The following is a 6861-nucleotide window of genomic DNA, read 5'->3' as shown; positions in this document are numbered from 1 at the left end:
TAGTGATTTTGACCCCTACATGAGCAACAGGTGGATTGAGAGACTATCAGGGAAATTCTGTTTCCTGCCACAGTTAATGGGCCCATAACTCAAATGTAAGCAATCCAGTACAAGATATTCCCCTGATCACAGTGAATGTAACTAAAGTTATTTCATTGAGAAAGGACCTAAGGACATTATTGTCAATAGTTGAAGAAAGCAAAGCCCTCTTTCCTTTCTGAATATTGTCGAGGAAGCATTAATGTTGATTTTTCTACCATGAGAAAAGCAATCTGAGGTGGTAGCTTGTCCACTGATGAAAGGAGACTTAAGAAAATCAAAGAGAAATGTAGCTATGAAGAAATATAGTTGCATCTTTAAAAATATTCCTAGCAAATCCTTTGGCTTTATCTTTAAAATACATTCAGGGTCTGACCAACAGGCACATTTATTGCTATACTGTTGTCCAAACCACCTTCATCTCTTATCTGGCTTATTGTAATAGCCTCCTAACTGGTTTCCCTGCATCTTCCCTGTCCCCATTCAGTCTATTCTCAGCACAGCAGCCAAATACGTTGTTGAAGTGTATGATCTTGCCACTTCTCAGTGTCACCTAATAGCTCCTAATTTCATTCAGGGTCAAATCTAAAGTTCTTACAATAGCCTACAAAGTTCTGTGTGCTCTGAGCACTGTTTCCCCTCTTGACCCATCTCTACCTTAACTCTTCCCAGCTCTGCTCAGACCAAAGTGGTCTCCTTTCTGCTTCTTAGCATCCCAGGCAAACTCCCACCGCAAAGTCTATTCACTACTTACTCACGCTGCCTGGAATGCTTTTCTCCCAGATACAATCATGGGTCGTTTGTCCATTGTGCCCAGGGTTTTATTTATATGTTGCTTTTTCAGTGAAATCTTTCAAAATCAAACTATTATGATAAGCACCCCTCTCCCACATATAACCACCCAAACTCTACTTGATTTTTTTTCTCCAAAGTCCTAATCATCATCTAATTACTATTTTACTATGTTTTAATTATTTTTTCTCTTCTCTTAATTTGATATAAGTTCTAGGAATGTTTCTGTTTGGTTTGCTCCTATATTAAAACATAGTACATTCCCTGGCACAGAGTCAGCACTCAATAAAAACTTGTTATTGCTTTTTTCTTTCACCTTTGGCTGGGAGGGGGCCAAGGTACAACTTTCTTCAGTCGTCCTGAATCCAGGTTCATCCACAACACCAACCGCCTCCACCATGCTGCCTAAGTTAGACCCAAACAAGAGCAAACTGGTATACCTGAGATGCACCAGTGGAAAGGTCGATGTCATGTCTGCCCTGGCCCCCAAGATTGGTTCCCTGGGTCTGTCTCCAAAAAAATGGTGGTGATCACCAAAGCACCCAGTGATTGGGAGGGTCTGAGGATTACAGTGCAGCTGACCATTCAGAACAGACAGGGTCAGATTGAGGTGGTACCTACGGCCTCTGCCCTGATCATTAAAATCCTTAAAGAACTGACAAGAGACAGAAAGAAAGAAAAAACAAAACAAAACAGTAAATATAGTGGAAATACTACTTTTGATGAAATGTCAACTTTGCCTGACATATGTAGCACCAATCTTTAGCTAAAGAACTCTCTTGAACAATTAAAGAGATGCTGGGGAATATCCAGTCTATGGGCTGCAATATGGATGGCTTTCACAGATGTCATAGATGACATCAACAATGGTGCAGTGGAAGGTCCACCTAGTTAAGGACTACAAAGGCAAATATTTCAATTAAAGATCATTTGACAAACAAAGAGAAAAAAATCTTGTTATTGAGTGATTCATGAATCTCTGAATGAAATTGTGCCTAGAGTCTGGTCTGTCTTTGATTTTTTTTTTTATTTACATAAAACAATACATTTCTTGTATTATTTAAGTCAACTTAAGTTGAACTAGCCTTTCCTTGCAACTGTAGACCCTGTAACTGAGACGGTAATTAAATACTTGATGGACAGAATGAACTTGCCAGAAGCAAAACTTAAGATGAGAATTCATATGTAAGGGATTTATCAGGGAAAACGTTGTCATGGGCTGAACTGTATCTCCCCCAAAGATGTTGTAGCCTTAATGCCCAGTACCTGCGAATGTGATTATATTTGGAAATAAAGTCATTGAGATGCGCTTACTTAAGATAAGGTCAGACTGGAGTAGGATGGGCTCCTAATCCAATATAAATGGTGCCCTTATAAAATGGGGGAAATTGAAGCACAGGTGGAATGCAATGTAAACATGAAGGCTGAGATCAGGGTGATGCTTCTACAAATCAAGGAACACCAAAGATTGCCAACAAATAACCAGAAGCTAGGCCAGAGGCATGACACTGATTCTCTCTCATAGCCATCAAAAGCAAGTAATCCTACCAACACTTTGATCTCAAACTTCTAGACTTTAAAGCTGTAAGACAACCAATTTCCACTTAGTTTGTGGTATTTGGTCACAGAAGCCCCAGAAAATGAATATACACTGCTAGGGATTTAGGCAGTGGGACTGGGTTACGAAAGAAGGTAAGAAAGGGGACAGATTTCTACAAAGTGTAGTTTTAATTCAATCTCACAGAACTTTGTCAACAGTGTAGGTACCATCTCTGAGTTGTCCCCTCAGGGGCAGGAAAGCAGGAGCTTTTGAAATCCTCTACACATCAGGCTTTCCTTGTGCTCAGACAAGCTGGTTCTAGCAGCCAGCGGCCAGCCTGTGAACAAAGATCCATAAGTGCCAACTGTCAGTTCTTAAGAGGAAGAGAACAGTAGAAGATAATGTTTGGAAAATTGGTAAAGGGTCTGAGAGAATATGGGCAAAGCACTGGCAGCATCTGCCTCAATGGGTTAGGAAGCAATTAAGGGATGTTAAGTAGCTGGAGAAAAGGGGAAGTAAACCAGACATACAATCCGTTGCTTTTCTGTCTAGTGAGGTTCTAGTAGTTCTATTTCTTTACATTATTTGAGGTAATAAACTTGGGAAAGACTCCTATTATAAACATAAAGATGTGTGTTGAGTATTTATAAGTAACTTCCTGATAGTTGAAATAATATTTGATATGAGCATCATGAAAGAACAAGAATGGGAACAAATGAGAGTAAAATATTAAAAGATATAACAATAAAAATATATGAAGGGACACAGCTGTCTTTTAAGTGTGTGTGTGTGTGTGTTTGTGTGTGTGTGTGTTTGTGTCTGTGTGTGTGTGTGTGTGAGAGAGAGATAATTAAAGTGATTCATATTTAATTTGCAAAACCCTGCAAATACAAGGAAAACAAAAAATGACTTAGTGATTGGTACTCTGATTTAATCAAGTGTATATATTGTTTCCCAGGTACAGAGGCAACTTCATTTTGAGATATTTTCTTGCCTGCCTGCAGGTGAGAGATTAAGAGGGATCAGTTTCTAAAAGTTAGACAAGAAGCTCTTGATTCTACCATTTATTAAAAGAGAATGTGTCTCTGTGTGTACCCAATTTCAATAGGGTTAAACAATTGTAGTAATAAAATATCCTGTCACCAACTGTACAATTGATCCTTTCTGTGCAAGAATCGACTGTCTTTCCATACTATACTCATGTCAAGATGGTATTTTACTTTTTATTTGTGACTTTTCTTTAAAAGCCTATTCATTACTTTTTGTTACATTTGATTTAATCCATGAACTGACTCAGAATTCTGATCCTAATATTTACACAGTGGAAGGTTTTGCAGGCATAGATCATTGCATTGTCTTATTTCTTTGTATTGTAAAGTAGCTTCTGTATAATGGATACAATAAATATTTGCTTTTCTATTATTTTGGGAGACTTTATTAGTGACTTAACCAACAACAATTCATTCCTTCCTCTTTGCTATTAAAACCTTAATTCTCTTCAAGAAACAATGTGTCTGGCCATATAGATAAATCAACATTAGTGAAAATCTATCATAATTTGTCCGAACAACCCTGTTCGTCCTAGTCAGATACTATTTGATTCATGAAACACAAACATCTGTGGAGGGACTTCTGAGAGATATTTTTCTCCCTGGTGGAGACCCACAAGAGGGAGAAAGAAGAATCCCTCCTTCTTCTCCTCATTTAGACATTGTGACCTTGAGGCAACAAGCCAGAGACAAAAAAGCCAGCAAGATGTGAATAGCTGAAAGGAAGGACTGAAAAAAAACCCTGGGATCTTAACAATGCTGCCGAGCTGCTATAAAACAAACTTGGGACCATCTACTTTTAGTTTTGTTAATAAATATCAAAAGTCTGTCCAGTGTAAAACATTATTGTTCACACCTTCTTTTATTTGGTACCAAATGCATCCTCACCAAGACAACTATCATTTGCATACTTATCATGTGTTTGACTAAAGAATTTCTTCAACTTTTATATATGAACATGAAGACTGTGCACCCTTGTTTGTTATTTCCCAATAATCTACGTATTAGTTTCACCCATTTGTGATGTGTGATCTTCATAAGATTTTTTTCCCCCACACAGTCTCCCTGTTTTATTTCACCATCTAAACCTGTTGTTTTGCTCGTCTTCATTCAGCATTTTACTATAATGCAGGGCCCTTGAGCTAGACAAAGTTGAGGTCAAGCCCTTATTTTGCCTTTCAATATCTGTGTCACGTTCATCAAGATACCAAAATCTCTCTTAGGCTTCAGTTTTCTCATCTGTGAAATGAGGAAACTGATGGTATCATCATTATTTTTTATGATGAGGATTATATAAATGCTTGTGTCCTATAAACATTTGCATTAACCATAATCTCGTATGTTTGCTTGTTTTCCAATTGACTCAGTCCAAGAGACAGGGTATTTTGTATATTTGTTTGTTTGTTTTCACTTCTGTATTCTTAGTGCCTTGAACAGTGACTGAAACATCATAGGCACTGTTTGTTAAATGATTGAATGGACTAAGTTACTGACCTTGGTTTTGGCAGCTCTGTAATCTAGGACTAATAGTCTTAGAGAAAACTGAACAGTACCGTGGGAAATAAGTCACCAATGTAAAAGCATTGATACACAACAGGTATTGTGCAAAGAAATCTGAAGTTTGGAGATTGCCTACATGCTGGATCTGGCTGACAAACAAGTTGTGTTTGTCTTAAAAATGTTTTGATTTTTTTTTTTTCAATTGGTTGTCAGAAATAATTTTAAAAAGAGACTATATAAAATTAGTTTCTCTTCGCAATTGGAAGATTTTAAATCACTGCGTGGCAATCAGCTGAAACTGAGTAGTAGCTCTTGTTTTTATTTAACTGGAGGGCTATTTATTATTACACAGACAATGTAATTAATACAAGATAGCAGTTATTTACATAATTTAATAAACTATTTCTTCCATTTGCATCTATAATGTTTGTAGATGATACCTTTGGTATTCTGGTCACAAAACTATTTTAATAGAGACTGGCATTTAAGCTTCATTCAGGGGTCATATACTTTGGGGTCATTGATAATATTCTTATAGATTAACATACGTGTAGATTATTGAAATCAATCTTCCATTAATAGAAAATCAAAACTGTTGCAATAATACTTGGTTTTTGTGTTGTGTTGCAGTATACACTAATTTCGGGACCGCACACTCACAAGAAAGCATGCTGTATTACCCCCTGTATCAAAGAACAGCATATATTTGCCATTTGCTGCAGTCTGCTCAAAGTCTGCAGCAGTGTGTGCCAAAGGCATTGCAGATGCTGCAGCAGCAATAATGTATTCATGATGTGTACAAATACATTTTGACAGGAGCTGTCTCTAGATGTGTGTAGCCAACTTCAGGCCTTTGCAAGGAACATAAATAGAGATTGCTTCATCTACTATGCATATCCATCAAATCTGAAATAGAATGGTCCTTTATAAATGAGGGTAATGGGAAATAAAGTAATAAAAATTTTATTCAATACAATTTGGAATCTGACAGGTAACCTACGAAGTATTTGTTGTTTGGATGTAGAATGTCTACTTAACTCATGCTATAATATATTAGTCAAGTAATTCAACAAGTTGAAGAATGGTCCACATAATATCTAAAGCGAGATATCATGCTAGGTGGGGTTAGCACCACCCAAAGATGAATGCGATTCTCTAGATGGTTAACGGAACTGGAGTTTATATATCAGTAGAGTTGTAAACCATATTATCATTGATAGATTTTCATTATTAGAAGTATGAAGATTTTCTTTTTAGAAATTGGTAAACACTTCCAATTCTCCCTTATATTTTTTCTCCCTTTTCCCAGAGTAATAGGGACTTTAGCTAGATAGAGTGCAACTCACATAAACATTATACTTCCAAATCTCCATTTTTAGCTAAATTGCCCACATGACTAAATTTTTGAACAATGAAATATAAATAAAAGTGAGGTGTGTGATTTTCAAGTCTTGCCCTTATTTGGAAGGAGCAATACCCATTACTTTTCCTTTCCCTTGTCTGTTACCTGCAAAGTCAGTATATTGGTAAGACTTCTTATACCACTCAGACAAGAGCAACACTATACAAATAATTGAGGCTCTTGATGAAGTCATGCAGTAGGGTCAACAAACAAACTCATACTTTTACATAAACAAGAAATAAACTCCTTCCTTTAAGGTCTTTCACAAAATCTTGCCTGACCCACCATGTCAGAATCAATCACTCCCGTTCTTACATAGTCACTTAGCATGTAATTAGGACCCTTCTCGTATTTTCATTTTATTCTGTTTTGGATTTATATTTGTGTGTTATGTGTATTTGTTACCCTAAAAATACTATGGCATAGTTATGGCTTTGCCTCTCTCGATTCTACCAAAAAACTAGAATACTACACTCTCGTCCTGCTGGATTCCTTGGACAAGCTAAGAATATTTTTCTCTCAGGGTCTTCACACTTGCT

The 6861-nt window shown here is 36.8% G+C and overlaps 1 pseudogene; it reads left to right on the top strand.

The window, feature by feature from the left end:
- The first annotated feature begins 1229 nt into the window (after positions 1-1229).
- LOC141572378 (large ribosomal subunit protein uL11-like) lies at positions 1230-1726 on the top strand (annotated as a pseudogene).
- The last annotated feature ends 5135 nt before the right edge of the window (positions 1727-6861 follow it).

Source organism: Rhinolophus sinicus, linkage group LG06, assembly GCF_036562045.2.
Source record: "Rhinolophus sinicus isolate RSC01 linkage group LG06, ASM3656204v1, whole genome shotgun sequence".
Classification (NCBI taxonomy): Eukaryota; Metazoa; Chordata; class Mammalia; order Chiroptera; family Rhinolophidae; genus Rhinolophus; species Rhinolophus sinicus.
This window is presented reverse-complemented; position numbering and strand designations above follow the sequence as displayed.